General features: G+C 35.8%; 2 long non-coding RNA genes across 2 annotated transcripts; both read right to left on the reverse strand.

The window, feature by feature from the left end:
• Positions 1 to 1,017: 1,017 nt before the first annotated feature.
• Positions 1,018 to 14,536, reverse strand: LOC147843582 (uncharacterized). The gene is made up of 3 exons (XR_015493871.1): positions 11,043 to 14,536; positions 4,909 to 5,494; positions 1,018 to 4,089 (listed from the first exon to the last, which is right to left on the reverse strand). It is a non-coding gene; the product is annotated as an uncharacterized LOC147843582 (long non-coding RNA).
• On the reverse strand, positions 6,204 to 9,880 carry LOC147843583 (uncharacterized). Its single transcript, XR_015493844.1, has 4 exons — positions 9,796 to 9,880; positions 9,373 to 9,441; positions 8,961 to 9,086; positions 6,204 to 8,019 (listed from the first exon to the last, which is right to left on the reverse strand). It is a non-coding gene; the product is annotated as an uncharacterized LOC147843583 (long non-coding RNA).
• Positions 14,537 to 17,066: the final 2,530 nt, after the last annotated feature.

A 17,066-nucleotide genomic window follows, 5' to 3' on the forward strand; every position in this document is an offset into this window, starting at 1 on the left:
CAAAACATTTTTAACTAGAAAAGCAATCGCATCAGTTTTAACAGAACCTATCATGCCAAGTGTGAACACATCTTAGGATGTACTCACACTAGGCTGTTAGAGCCATGCCCAAGCATGTTTGATGCCCAAACGCTAGTTCAGTTGAGCACTCTGTAGTTTGGTTGGCTGGCCTTGGACCTGTTAGAAGAGGTGCCAGTGCGCACTTTACTTGGGCTCAGGAGCAGTATGCATGTAGAGTGATGTGAAACTGAAGACATCAATTTTAAGGGACCATAAGGGACAATACCATATGGATTCATAGGTCACACTTTACAATAAGGTTCATTAGTTAATGTTTATTAATGCATTTACTAACATGAACAAACAATGAACAATACATCTACTACTGTATTTGTTCACATTAGTTAACGTTAGTTAATGAAAATACAGTAGATCATTGTTAGTTCATGTTTACTCATGGTACATTAACTAATGTTAACAAGCATGGACTTGGATGTTAATAATGCATTAGTAAATGTTCAATTATGATTAATAAATGCTGTACATGTGTTGTTCATGATTATTTCATGTTAGTAAATGCATTAACTAATGAACCTTATTGTAAAGTGTTACCGATTTATAAAACATTTTTAATGTCAATGAACATTAACTGTCATAGTATATCAAAGTGGCAATCTCCTCTCTGCACTTCAGCTCTCAAATCTCCTAATATGTGCAGCACAATGATACAATTATTGAAACTTTCTGAGCTCCAAAAGCCATGGATCAGTTCAGCAATATATTCAGCTGTGTGTCACTGCATCCCAAACCAATCGAAATAATACTACACAATATAACTAAAGCAATGTACCCCATTGCACAGACTGAGAGTGCTTCTCTTCCTGTTTTACTCTAAACAATTGCATCGTTTTGATGCGAGCGTGCTCAGGCTCAGAAAGGAAAGTACAATGTGAGTGCAGGCCAGTGGGGATGTGGGTACAATCACTCAGTTCAAGCTAACTGTTCCTAGTGTGAGTACATCCTTAGAGAAATAACCAAGGTCATCTAAACCAGCTAAACTCCCTAGGCTGGATTAAGATTTTGTTTGGAGTGCGTGGCGATGTATGTCTGGTAGATCAGGTGGTTTTTAAGAACTACTTGCCCTTTGCTGAAGATTACAGAGAGGGACCACTTGGTTTTCTTAGAAGGAAATGATTGGTTCTTGGCCGCATGTGGGTGGTCTTTTATTTGGAGTTGTTCTTTGTTCCGGCCACCTTTGCTCCCCTCTGCTCTGATGAAGCATCTTGTGCGTGGCACTTGTAAAACCTCCCTCCACATTTTCAAAGAATCCTCCATTAAGTCACTGTTTGTTTTCCATTAGGAAGAGAGACGGTGTGGGAGTTCCGCTGCTCAGGCTTTTGTCTGTGAAGATTAAAGAAGCTGCTGTTTGCAGTTCATTTCTGATTATGGTGGACTAGTTTGAGATGTCTTTATTGAAAGAGATTACAGGCCTGTTGTCATCAATATTATAGTTCATCATTTGACTGTTTTCATCCTTAATCATGTCTCGTGTAGGTGTGTGTGTGTGTACAGTATGGAAAGGATCAACTGATTTTTTGAGAATTTTTTTTTACATGTATATCAGTTCTAAAGATTTGAGAATCTCAGATTAGCAATACAGGGTAAACAAACTGCTGCATGTGCTTACTCAGACTATCACAACATAAACTGGTCTGATCATTATCAATATGGCCTCATCAGAGGCACCTAAAGAAAAATAAATCAGCCTAATCTAGTTTGTTGATTTTATTGGGTCTTTTTAGCTCAATGGTTTTGGGCCATTATCAACTGGTTTAGACTTAAAGGCAATATTGCTGACCAGCTGAATACAAGCAGCTGTCACAAAAATGGTTAAAAGAAAGGGTTTTAGAACAGTTTGGACACTTTCTAGTTGGTCAGACTGGGGGACAAGCATAAAAACAAACCTGACCAGGCTACAAGACCATTTACAACCAGTAATAACAATAATCTAATCTGGTTTTGGAAGAATTTAGGCCACCTGTCAGTTGGATTTACCAGATATTAGGACTGAAAGACCAGCTAAAACCAGCTAATGAATTTAGGCTGTTTTGAATTTTAGAAGGGGCATCACACACGTTTCTTTTTCCTGAGCCCGACCTCATCATTGTTATCAGGTGCTGCTTTAGAGTTAGCTCAGAAGATGTTTTTATAGGAAGACTTTGTTACATTGAGCTCTCTAGCTGTCAAGGTTTGTAAAAACTAAACCCTCGTGTTATAATTTACAAGACTCACGTCTCACATAATAACTCATGCACAGCGTGGTCACAGAAGGTTCTAGAAGACGCTTTTAGAATTCTCTGTCTCTCTGTAGATAACGTCGTGACCGTTGTCCATCATTCTTACTCTATGCATATGTAACGGCGAGTTCTGCCTTCGTATAGCACTGCAGGGACTCGCCACGCTGCTCCTTCACCCCACTCCACTGTGACTAACATCTGTCCATACAAACATGTCCATAACTCCATAACACTTAACCATCTACCTGTCATCCCCATAAGCCCAACAAGTAGGACATTGATTTTGAAAGGGCTACCATACTTTTACAATAGACGATACGCTGGAACCTCTTCTGGAACCGTGCTCTGTAATTTGGTGGACTCTTAATGGACGAATCGGGTTCTCCACACCCATGGTAACATTCCCGTCTGTCTTTTTGGTGACCAGTGGAAAACGATGACCTCTATTTTGGTTCCCCCTTTTGAGATCATGTTGACATGATGTAAATTACTTGAAGAACTGTTCATATTTTGTCTGATTTGTAAGTGTTGATTCTGGGGAGAGGGGAGAAGGAGGGTCTGTCATTCCTGTAATTTGAGGAAACGCGTGTCCCGGTCATTCCGTAGTTGTTTGGAGACATTTTGTACGCTGTTTGTTGCACAAACTTTTTTCAAGAAGCCTTCTGCACTGTGTAAATGATTACATAGGATGGGGGGGAAGAGCGACCGTTGCAGTCCAATGAGTCTGAATCATGATTTGTAAATATGTTTTCATACAGCGAAACTTTTGATAAGGTTTTAAACATTTCTTGTAAAAAGAAGATGTGTATATTAGTCTCCCAGACGAAAAAGAGTGTAGACCATACATGGATTTATTTGTACTCAAGAGCACTGGATTTCTTTACTACTTGATTGTAACTAAAAATTAATAATCTGCCAAAGTATTTTGATTTGATTTGTTTGCTATTAATTTTTATTTTGGCTTTTTAACCGTAAATGTCGCAGAAATAGTGTTTAATTTGTATTTGTACATTTATTTAATAGATCGATTAAATTGTAATTCTATTTAAGAGGCTTGGCTCCGTGTTGAAAGAGAGGGTTACAGTTTAATTTATTGGTGCCTTGTTTGTGTTTATGTATTTTTTCCTATAATGTTACGTTTTGTTTTCTTTTCTCGTGTCTGTGTCAGTGGGTCAGAGGTGGTGGGGATAGGGATTGGGTTTTAACGTTAGCAAAACTGTACTTACATGGAATATCTGTACTGTATGCCAAAATGGTCTCACTCACGTTTCTATGAAATTCAAGTTGTTGATAAATATCTATATATTGATATATTAAATTGTTCAAAATCTTTGTCTTCTTGTCATTTTTCAGCGTCCAAATCAGTTTAATGAAAAGTCTGTTTGTTTGTGGTTTTGCTGAAATGCTCCCTGCATAAATTGTCTCGTTCCTGTATGCCAGCACATGATTCTTGTCAATATGCCGACACTGCGGTTATGCCTGGCTCCCCAGAGGAGACGGTGGGCTCGGTGCCTGGTAATGGAACGAGGAACTTCCCCCTAGCAGGTGTCACACTGTGATTTTGCTAATGTCTGTGGTGAGTATTAGCCTCCAGGGGGACTTTAATAAAATGGGGAAACTGCCTGAACTCCCAGTGGCCGTTCCTGACCGCAGGCACACTTGATGGATGTGATTTCTACAAAGTTACCGTGGTGTAAATGTGTAGTTCACTGAAAAATGCACATTCTGTAATCATTTACTCACCCTTGTGTGGTTTCAAAACCTTTCTGAGAAACGTCATATGTAGGAAAGTCTGTGTGTGCTCAGGGGCGCAACTACACATATACTGAGAGGTATGCGGGTTCAAGTTTTGTAACTAAAATAAAATAGTTTTGAACAAAAAAAGGCCAAAAGGCCTGATGTATCAATATGACACATAACAAATTTATAAAAACATGTATATTGTATAAAATGGATCTTGATAGAAGGATTTAAAACATTTCAGTTCCAAAAAATGTGAATATTCGGACAATTTGTTCATGTGTCAACTTTAACAGGGTTAAGAATCATTATAATCAAGTATATAATATTTATATAGGTGAATTTTTAATCCAAATATTTTATCTGAAATATCGGTTTATGTGAAATAGGTCTGTACTTACATAAACATACATTTTGTGTGATCCCTCTTATTTAGGCAAAATAGTTAAATAATTAATAATGAATAGTAATAAATAAAGAAAAAATTCAGATTAATCTTATAACTTTTGACCTCAGCTGTACTGTATGTATGATTTGACAGTTTTATTTTGATAAAAATTGTAAAAAAAAAATCTAAAGTTACGTTTGCATGAACATTTTACACTTGGCTCTGCGACTGCATGTTATTGTGTTGATTTTTAATTAAAATGTGTGTGCCAACGTATGCAACTCATGGTATAATTTTATATTTATTAAAATACAATATTATACTCATACAAAATGCAAAAAAAAACATTTTTAACAAAACATATTTATTTATTTTTTAACTTTTAGTAAGAATAATTTCAAAAGTAGTTTTGGCACAATGGCGCCCCCCCATGTGTGGCGCCCCTATGCGCCGCATATACTGCATACCCCCTTTTTGCGCCACTGTGTGTGCTAATAATAGGCGTTATTATTACAACACTATCTAGACCAGAGATGCGCAAAGTAAGTCCTGCAGGCCAAATTTGGCCTATTGTAACCTTTGATTTGGCCCACCATCCCATCTGAGAGGAGAGTGAGAATGATGGAGAGGGTTGGGGCGATTGCCTTTAACACAGCAATCCTCATTTCTAATTTGACATAACCGTTTTTGTTTGTTTTATTGCTGAGCTACTAAAAAGCAAACAGAAGTTAAATGTTTCAATTAAATGTTGTAAATAAATCTGCTTTTTAAAAAAAATTTAATACTGTCACTCGACAAATGGAGGACTATGCAGGATACATCGGCAAGCAAATCAAGGCAAAACTAAAGTAATTCTGTTATAAATGAGACTGTTTTGTTTTTACTGTAATTAGTTAATTATAAAATGTTTTAAAAATACTGTATTAGTTTATATAAAGCAGTGTTTTCTCATCATTTTTAAATATTATTAAATAAATTAGGAAATTAGCTATGGTAACTATATTTAGCTTCGGTCCACTAGCCTCAATCAAGTTTTGTTTTTGGCCCTTCATTAGAAAAAGTTTGGGCGCTCCAGGGGCCTCATGTACGAAGACTTGCGTGGAAATCTTACTAAAACATTGCGTACGCACAAAGCTGTAAATGTGCGTACGCAGAAAAAAATTCAGATGTATGAAACACTGCGTACGCCGAATCTCACGCATATTCTTTTGTACATCTGAATGAACGTGAAACTGAGCGCAACATGCACGAGCACAAAACCCCTCCCTGCCTCCTCCCCTGTATGAATATGCTAATGATTATGCTAATGGAAAAACCCAACGAAAAAGCAACGGCAAAATCAAGCAAAAAGAGAAACTTTGAACAGAATGTGAATTGGAGGTGCTGCCCAGCCGGCATTTCAACGGTGATTCAACGTTGAATCAACGTCAGGTCTATGGTTGGATCAACGTTGAATTACCTTTCGATTTTGCAAATTGGATCAACGTTTATATAGTGACGTTGTTTCACCGTTGGACCACCACCGGTGATTCATCGTTGAAATCACAACGTTGTTTCACTCTTACCTTCTTCATGGGTGAATTGTGGTCGTTTTGTAGACGTTGAATGAAGGTTGAATTACCTTTCGATTTTGCAAATTGGATCAACGTTGATACCGTGACGTTGTTTCACTGTCATACATTTCAACGCAAGTTAAATAGAAATTACATACAACGCAAAGTCCATAAATATAGCAAACAAATTTTTACTAATAAAAATACACAACAAAAATACACAACTTAGCCTGTGTATCAATTTATTTAATACACACCTCATTATTTCATTTATTCTAAATATACAGCAACATTTACAGCATACAGTTCATCAAAACCATGCAGGTTACTATACATGCTGTACACTCAAATACAGAAAAAGGCATACAATTAAAGAGTCACTTTTTAATTAGGTTTCATGAATTAAAGTTAGTTAATGTTTACTAACATGAACAAAGAACAAATACTTGTACAGCATTTATTAATCATTTAATTAATTTAAATATGTCCCGATGCTATTAAAATCAAAATGTATGCTTGTTAACATTAATGCACTGAGCTGACATGAACTGTACTTTCTTTATATGAAAGATTCATTGTTCTTTATTCATGTTAGTAAATACATTAACACTTACTAATACAACCTTTTTGTAAAGTGTTACCGTCTTCAGAAAGACAGATGCTAACTAAATTAAACTAAGTAACTAAACTACGCTTCAACCATCACAGTCTCCAAAATACAATTCTGTTTACAAAGTTTACAAAATACCCATTTTTAAAGTGGCTGCAGTAAAAAAAAAAAAAAAAAAAAAAAAAAAAAAACATCACTCACAACTAAGAATCACAAGTGAAATACATTACATCTGTTTGAGGTTTTATATGTTGGGAGAAACACTTGAGGTAAAAGATGGCACTGGGGACAAAGAATCAAGTGTAAAACACTAAAACATCTATATCAGTCTAGCAGTTATATACATATTTATTTCTCAAACACCAGGTGAGTATCCTACAAAATCAATAATGAGGTTTGCCATTCCAATTCATTGTGAATGAATGGCTTCACTTTCACAATAGTGAAAACTCATGCTATAATCTAAACCTGACATTACTCCTTTACTTTGCAGGTCTGCATGCTAAATATTTAGTAGTTTTGTTTTGTTTTTTTGCATAAAGTACATCTATTGTGTTTAGCATTACTGCAGCAAAACTGAGCACCTGTGACAGTGGAACATGTAGACAAATATTTCAGTAAATCATCAAGAAAATGTGTAGAATATATGGTTTGATTCTCTCTCACAAACACAACAGTAATAGCAATTTGTTATTCCATTATTATTAGTATCATAAAAATTGCATGTTCACATGGGTCTTATAATAATGGCTCACATTTGTGAATGTAGGACCACTATTTCACTATTACATGTCACATTAAGTGTTCATATAGGTTCTGTTATTAATTACTTGTGTCATCCCAGAGACCTGTTAATCTTCAGAACACAAAATAAAATATTTTAGATTAAATGCTCCTCATCCTCTACAGACAGCAATGGTCCCAAGATGGTCATTGTCCAGATAAGGCACAAAACACATTGTCAAAACGTTCCATGTGACTTCAGTAATTTCAACTGTGAACATACCAAGCTCCAACAACACTTTAGTGAGGCAAAACAAAACAGTAAATACAAATATGTTTGCATATATCTCTCCCGCATCAGATCAGCGTGTGTGTTTACTACAGGTAAGCACACACCATGACCTGTTGTGGCAAAGGCAAACAAGTTATTTTTACAGTACTTACTGTGATTTAACCTTTATGACAAATGTACTGGACCTGTTATACATATATCACTATCTTTTATGAACACAAATTTCACTGTAATGGATGCTGTTGTTTTGCTCCAGTTATACCTTCAGAGAACACCGTACTAGTCAGACATCCATACAAAAGCAGAGAGTTTGGTCTTGTGTAGCAGAACTGCAATAGATGTCTGTCTGTCTAGGCTGACACTGGTTTAGGCCATCAGTATGTCCTTGATGCCCTCAAATGGAGCTTCCAGAAAACCTGCAATAAATGAGATACGAGGTTACAATTAAGTTGGTATCTGCTATTATACAAAGTGAAATTCAAATATTTATTTTTTATTGAATCCAAATTTGTCTTATAATAATCGCCACACTCAATAATTTTGACTCATACATCTGAATATTCCTAACTAAGAGAAGTGAAGAATTAGGTGTGATGTCGTCAGGAAGCCCTTCGCCACCACCGGTGCCAGCATTTCCAGAATTCAAATTTCAGATTCTCGAAAAAATTTCTTTTCTTTTTTTTTTTAACAAAGGCTGCAGTAAAGAACCATGAAACATTCAACACATTTAATAATTACAAGTTGTTGTGAACCATTACATGTACTGTAAAAGCTGTTTAAAGCTTTTTAGACATATGGTTGAGAAAAACTCTAGAAGGAGTAGCACTTCTGCAAAAGTCTGCATGTAGGACAGAAAATTAAAGGGATAGTTTAAAATTTGTATTCTGTCGTCATTTACTGACCACATTGGACACAAAAGAAGATATTTTGAAGAAAGCTGCAAATCTATAACCATTGAATTCTATAGTATTTTTTTCTACTATGGAGGTCAATGTTTACAGGTTTTTAGTTTTTTGTGTTCAACAAAATAAACTCATAATGGTTTTAAACCATTTGGGGAGTAAAATGTGAGTAAATTTTCATTCTTGGGTGAATTATCCCTTTCAGTTGGGAAACACCAGAATTCTTAAGTAGACCCTTTTCGCAAGACAGATGATGCATTTAATTTCTTCTTAATCCTCAAGTTTTTAATATTTAGATTTATTTAAATAGCATGTTTATTTATTTGTTTTAATGACATTTAATAAAAACAACTTCTCAATGACATCACATGTACTGGACCTGCTACACATGTATCACTATTTTTATGAATACAAATTTCACTGTAACGGGTGCTGTTGTTTTGCTCCAGTAATACCTTTAGAGAACACAGTAGTAGTCAGACATCCATACAAAAGCCTTGGCGTGGAGTAGCAGAACTGCAGTCTGTCCAGGCTGACACAGGTTTAGGCCATCTGCGTGTTCTTGATGCCCTCAACTGGACCTTCCAGAAAACCCAGAAAGTTAAAACCCATTACACCTCTTATCTGCTACTATACAAAGTGTAATTCAAACATTAATTTCTCACTAAATACATATTTGCTCCCCAATACTGTCACATAGTAACATCACAACATGATTTCACAATAATAATATCAATATAACAATATAATATCACAACATAGCCTAACAATCAATAAACAAACAGATTAGAAAGAGAATATCACCAACCAAAGCAACAAGAAGATTTAACAGATAGGCTAGCTTAGTTAAAGGTAAAGTAAACTTACATGGACAAAGCCTTTTCCATTCAATGCTGTGCAAGTTAGTGCGTCTCTGGAGTACGTTAAGTTACATGTCTAAAAGCAAAAACAACAACAACAGTGAAACGAAAGCAGTTCACTTTGTAATAATAACACTAATTATACAGCGTATAAAAATGATATTGTTTTATAACGTTGCTCAGTAACTTTAAACTGCGTTTGGAGTTTATCGCTTTGAATTTGCCATAAAAACGCTCATTTAGACTAACGTTAAACATGTGACATTACCTCGAGGTTATCTGCGTCACCGGAGCGCAAACTAAACCAAACTGGAAAGTTTTAAATGCTTCAAAATTCGAAACACTACACTAAGTCACATTTAAGATACACTGTGTGTGAAACAAAATCGGGGGGTAAATAAAACATTAAAGCATCTAAAAACACGCTTACCTCTGAATTCTGCTGCACTGCAGGTCAGGTGTTCGTAATTAAGTGAAGTGAAGCGCTGCGCGTGGCCGCGTGCGCCGAGTCCTCCGATACCATGGTAACCAAACATGTTGAATATTGGGTGAAGCCATGACGTTAATTCAACATACAGATCATGATAAAAAAAATGTCAACGTTGATTTGTACAAGGATTTCTGTAACTTTTTTCAACCATTTATCATTCAACATTGTTTCAACATTAAAGCAACAACTGACGTATTTTCAACCACATTTCAACGTTGAAGCCTTGTCATATGCAGGCTGTTTTTCAACCATTCAACATTAAACGTTCTATCAACATTATTTCAACGTTCAAAACACATCTGACCTTATTTCAACCATATTTCAACGTTGAAGGTCGGTCGTGTGCCGGCTGGGTGCTTTCGGAGGTAGACCGGAGAAAAGCGGTGTTATTTGCAAGTTTGTTCTCCGGAATTAACAACAAAAGAAAAAAATAGAGTGGGAGAGTTTAGCTGATACGGTTAACACAGTTGGGTCTGAACATTGTACTGAGTGCATTTAAAAAAGAAATAGTGTGGTTTATGACTGAAAAATGTTGCAATATCCTAAGCAGTCTCAGTGGCGCACCTCATAAGAAGCATGAAATCATGTCCAGACATGTTCGAGCGTAAACTCGGCTCGAAACCAGCGTCTGATGAATTCTGTCTTCTTTTTTTCCCCGCTACATATCAGATTTTGCCCACTATTTATCAAGAGAAAGACAAGTAGGAATCATCAATAAGTTTGTGCATCATATTTTATTTGCACATTTATTGAATGGAAATGTTTCTGATTCACGCATGCAAATTCATCTTCAGATAGTGTCTTTATAGCAATGTGCATGCGGTAGATCGCTCAGATTACATTGGGAAAACAGGCGACTGCTGCAATTTGCGCTTTAATGTTTAGCTGGTCAACTGTATGGTATGGAAATCTTACATACCTACTATATGAACCCGTCTCATACAGCTGCCATTGCAAGGATCAGACACTTTGTAGAGAAGAATTTAACACAACTGCCTCTAGGAGTCGCCAATGGAAATAAAACAGACACGCACAAAAAATGTGCGTACGCCTGCCAGAAAGCTGCCGTGAACCTGCGCACATTCCCACGTTCAGTTTATGTTAGTAAATCCAAACGTGAGTGATTCTGAGCGTGAAACCTGGCGTACGCAAAGTTTTTGTGCGTACGCAGCGTTGATACATGAGGCCCCTGATCTAGACACTATTCTTAAACCTACAGTAGGAAGAAATAATCAAGCTTACACCCAATTTTATTAAAGTGATATTTATTAATCTTTTTTGAGGGAACAAGTTAATTGTGTTCTGTTCAATCTGCTTAAATCTGTAAAAAACTATTGAGTTAATTCATCCATTTGTGTCGGGACAATATGAAGGAATAAAAGAACGTGACAGCACAATTCCAGTGCAATTTTTTGTTGTTTATGATAAGTTGAATGGAGTGGAGAGTGCTGTCTGTTGTAGTGTATATAATCTACAAAGCTGTGATGGTTTCAACTTAATCAACTCCATTAAGTTGATACAGAAATGTTTGTAAATATGACCTGCTGATAGAAATCTTAATGTCGTGAACGGACACAATTAATTATGACTTTAACTCTGAGCGTCGTTACAGATTTACTTTATTTGTGAAGTGGCATCTTTACCATTTTGAATGTATTTTTGTTGGTAATGCTGCTATTTCCACAAGCTCTCGTTAAAGGAATAGTTCACCCAAACATTCAAATTATTAAAATGAACTTACCGCTCGTCCAAACGTTTGACTCTTTTTCGTCCGTTGAACACAAAAGTAGATAATTAGAAGAATGTTGGAAATGAATAACAATTAGGCCTTTTTACACATAGCAGTAAAACTTTACCGGTGAATTAAACAAATTATATTACATTCATAAAGATTCCAGAAATCCAGGCACTTCTTCTCAAACTTCAGCCTTCACATCAAAGTTCCTGAAAGCAAAAGTCAAGATCCACCATATTGGCCAGACCTGAACGTTGGTGAGCATGTCTGGGGTAAGATCAAGGAATAAGCATTGAAGAATCTTGATGAACTCTGGGAGTCCTGCAAGAACACTTTCTTTGCCATTCCAGATGACTTTATTAATAAGTTATTTGAGTCATTGCAGAGATGTATGGATGCAGTCCTCCTAGCTCATGGGAGTCATACAATATTAATTCTTTTCCCATTGCACCATGACTTTATATTCTATACTGCACATTATTTCTGTTTAGTGACAAGACTTCTGTCTAAGCAAAGTAAGACCTTACTGTCTTAATCAAACAATTAAAAATCAAGGCATGATCATGTTTTATTCCGGTAAAATAGGCATAATCTAGAGGCCTTTGCCTTTCGTATAAGCCACATCTGATACCAAATGATTAACTAGGTCTTTATTATTTGTTGTTCCTAACTTGGATAGGTGACAAGACTTTTGTCAAGTGTATATATATAATTTATTTAACATTGAAAGAAAACCAATTGTGAATCTCAAAAACAACAGTTAGGAACATATAATTTTCCCTGAGCAAGTGAATGAATGGGTAATACACAATGTTTGTGAGGGGTGTTGTTTTGAGCAGTTTTAGCAGTAGCTCACAATGGTTTGGGCAATGAAATGAAATGATTCGCTTTACAGTAGGGGATGGTGACTTGTGTCACCCTGGTTGATCTCTGCTTTCTCATTCTCTTTGTTGGTTTGTTTTCTTTGCCCATTGTACTATGTTCCAAAAAAAAAAAAAAAACAGTCAACAAAGGAAACGTAATCTTGTTATGCTCATTTATAAAACCCTCAATTCTTCTCAATCCCTAATCGCTGCAGTCCCTGATGAAATAAAAAGGATATTTTCACAAGCAGTTATTTCCTCTTCCCTTTTTCCCCCCAGCTTTATTTTAGCGCGGCAGATGACATTTAGCACTCCCTCCTACTGCGCGAACATCCAATTATTATGCAGCCAGTCCAACTGTGGCAAAGGGATCTGGGTGTGTCTGTGTCATCCGTCTGGGTGAAGAGAGGACAGAGCATTTGCTAAAAGCTATTAAGACTTAATTACTGCTAAAAACTTGTTCTTGTACCCGAGAGTGGGTTGTTCACAATTAGAGAAGGATTTGGAAAAAAGGCCATGGAATGCATGAAGGTAATACTGATTAAGATGGGGAAATGAGAAGTACCATTTGGGATTAAAACCCAATATGCTGCTGTTTCTGCTTCCCCCATTCCGTTTTTTTTTTTTTTTTTGTTAGAGGGAAAGGCACCTAAACATGTACTTTACTCCCAGTAACAATCCAAACCTTCTGAGGAACACAAAAGTTGAAATACTTCTATGCAGTTTTTATAAATGTAGTATCTCAGCTGAATGACATGCATGATATGACACTGCATGCTGAAAACATTTCTTCTGATTGGTTAATTGATTTACCGGAAACGTTAGACTTCAGTAATTAACATTTTGCATTTAAAACGATCATGTTTATGTGAGTGTAATCAGTTTTGGGTCTAGTTAATTACATTGTACCTAGTTACTTAGTCTAACTACTTTTACTAATTTACTGTCATACTGGAGTCAGATAAACACAATAAGTCTCTTTTTTTTTTTTTTATTTCCTGACGTTACAACAGGATCCAAATGCCAGTGATTTTGAGGCCCACCGCAACGTAAGGTGGGAGTGCAATTTTCCTTGCCCACCAAATTGATTGACAGTCACCATGTTTCCATAATAACATGCATACACCATAGACTGTAAAAGATATGGACGTAGAATCTGTCACGTCACCCATAGGTTTCTGAAGAACGCAAAAGAAGCTACCAGTGAGCGGAGCTACAGACACCTGCTAGCATTTTGCTTAGACAGGCTTTTCTTTGGGAGAAATGCATAAAGGGCACCTATGGCAAAAAATCTACTTTTCAAGCTGTTTGGACAGACATGTGTGTAAGTATAGTGTATAGACCGTCATATTGGGGTGATATAAACACACCCAGTGCTTTTTTTTTTTTTTATTTAACAACATAAATACGGTGGGCCAATTGAAGCAGTTTTCAGAGTAACCCTTAACTTGAGGTAGGAGTGCGGTCGCCCCGCCCACCAATATTGATTGACAGGCACGCGTCACCTAATCCTCAGTTTGTCTTTTCACGTCCGACATTTTCAAAGAGTCAAAGAGAAATCACTAAAGGAACATCCTTGCTCTAGTTTTAGATGCAAGGCTCATTGGCCTCAACAAAAGATCAATATTCTCCACATTATAGCTTTAATCGGAATTATTAGTTGTACCTTTAGGTAGGTTAGCAAACATTTGTGCATGGGGCAGCACTTTAAGACAAGTCAAGACTTGGGGCGCCATTGTGTGTGCCTTGATGGAAACCTGTGTTTAGAGTTCTAAAATGCGTGACACAACGATTCGGGATACCATGTTTCTGCCGCGCCACAGAGTGTCTGGTGTGCCGTGTCGCGTCTTTGAGTGGCAGCTCAGTCAAAGTTAATTCAGTGTGCGTGGTTATTAGTCTCTGTGTACAAGCTCTGCACTTGAAACTAGCACACAGTTGTCTGTAAAACTATACAAAGACACAAATGATTTTGTACTCTCTGCTTTTATTCTTGCAGGAATAAAACAAATAAGACTTTCTCCAGAAGAAAAAACATTATCAGACATACTGTAAAAAAAAATCTTCCTCTATTTGGGAAATATTTAAAAAAAGATCAAAGGGGGGGCTAATAATTCTGACTTCAACTGTATATGCCGAGTTCAGTGGCTAATCAGCCGGAATCAGCTGAGGTGAAATGATCCTAGCTGTCACTCAAGTAGCCACGCCCTTAATTATGCAAACTTAAACGAGCAGGTGATTGTTCTCAGAAACATTTTTGTTGTGCTGCATGAAAGTCTTTTCACAGTATTAATTATTGTAAATGATCTAAATGTGTTTATATCTATTTTTATATTCTGGGTAAGGCTTAAAACTAAAATAATGTTCATCTAATTAAATATTGTTGGGCCGACATCTCTTATATTTCCGATAAGTAGCTCAAACTGTCAACAAATGTAGATTTGGACTTTTGCACATCTCTGTTCACGCATATGCGCCATTAGCACATGCACGCCTGCATGAGCACCACACAGTCACGTGCAGATGTGACAGTCAAGGTCAAGGTAAAATCAAATGCTGAATTGAAACTTTTTAAAGTCCTGAATTGGAGTTAGTTTTGCACGCTGCAGGAAGGACGACACCATGGCTGAAGTATTTCTGTTAGACAGGTAATGTTCTGTTTTAAAACTATTTTAGTCATGCAGAGCTGATGTAGATTGTGTTGTTATAATTGGGCTACATGCACAGAAGTGTTGTTCAGCTACTGAAATCTCCTGGCTAAAGATTGATGTGACTATCTTCAGTTTCATAAAGGGACCTTTTACAGCATCGATAATGCAGATTTTGATGTAGTTTAACAACAAAACATCAGGAAATAGCGCTATTCCGCCAAGCCTGCTTTACTGAGCTGAAGTTGCTTTTATATTCACATTGGGTCATCTTTGAACAATAACAGCCTCCCTATATTGTTTACCATGCTACTGTGAATATTCACTCTGAAATAGCATGTAAGTGTGGCTTGGTAATGTGTATTTCCTGCACACCGCTGGCCAAGCAATACCTTTTTTCTCTGTTGTATTTAACTTTGCTTGCCTCTTTGAAATTATATTTCATGATTTTAGATATGCTCCCCTACAGATTCATCCCAATTGATCTAAAATTATTTATGAATTCTTTACAAGCTATTCAAGTCATCTGCTGGAATTGCATTTATATCGCAATATACATCGTAGTGAATATATATCGTTTTTTTCCAATATTGTGCAGCCCTAACCATAACCACAATTTAACTTTTAATATCAAATATTGATTTCTTACTAGTTGCATATATATAATAATATATATAATAATATATATAATTGATAATATATCAACAACTGAATTGTTTAAATGTTACTATAGTGACTGTTAATTCTGATATCATAAATGTACTAAAAGAAGTAATGATCTCCAAAATGAATCTCCAACAGCAAGTGTTTCCCTGAGAGCCAAAAACAGACATGTCTATAGAGCAAAGCCAAAATGCTTAAACCAAAACAGCCAAACAGTAAACTCTACATTTAGTATTATGTATATTTATAATATATATGGAATATTTCAACAGCTGTCTGATGATACACTCATCTGCATGTATGTTTATTCTCTTTTCTGCTCTGCTTATACTGATACTGAGCTCTACATTTTCACATTTGGCTCTCTTAGTGATATAAACAGAGTAAAAGTTCACTGCAACTTTGAAAATGATTTTTTTTTTTATTGGGATAAAGATTATCTACTCTAAATAAACGTATATTTTAAAAAATATACTTACTGAAAGTGATTTTTGTTAACATTTGTCATTCAACCTTCTAGTTGTGTTAACTGCATGATGTGAGCAAATTAAATTATTTGGTCAAACATTTAGTTTTGTCACTATTTGGGGATTGAAACAAGGCCATTACCATGTCTGGTGAACTTTTATTTCTTTCTTTTTTTATTTCAGTGCTTAATTTAAACTATTCTAAATTATTATTGAGTATTTAAATATGCATATGGTGTGCAAAAATGCTAAATGGGAAAAAAAGGTTTCTTGTCTTTACATTTAGTAACAAACTACATGAAATATTTACAATTTAAAAGTATGGTTTGGTCGGAAGCTCAAACGTGTCATGAAATGGAAGTTAAGAGTGTCTTGTGCATAAAAAAGAATGTCATTCTAAAGGTAGAAGTTAAGAAAAGTCATTTCAAGAGAAAGAGAAGGTTATAGTATTTGAATAAAGATTGAGCAAATTAAATTTACACTAACGACATGCACAGATAAATGAAAACATTTAGATTTCATGCGGATTTTAAGAAAAACCCTTTATTGAAAACCACGATCTATTTATGAAAACATTTACCGCACATTCACAACACATGCAAATACAGAAATAGGCTGCAAAAAAAATTTCCCAGTACAGGGCTAAACACTATAGGAGTTCTTTGAATGGCCCAGTTTTTAGCATTTTATTTGCCCTATCAAACTTTTAATATAATTTAATACATTTAATAATACTGTAATAAAAATTCAATCATTAAAATATATTTTTTGTTAATTCTGAGCAAAATAATTTAAATATTGTGTGAAAAACAAGCAAACTCTAGTTGTATACGTACAT

Source organism: Danio rerio, chromosome 6 (assembly GCF_052040795.2).
Source record: "Danio rerio strain M-AB ecotype USA chromosome 6, GRCz13ab, whole genome shotgun sequence".
Lineage (NCBI taxonomy): Eukaryota > Metazoa > Chordata > Actinopteri > Cypriniformes > Danionidae > Danio > Danio rerio.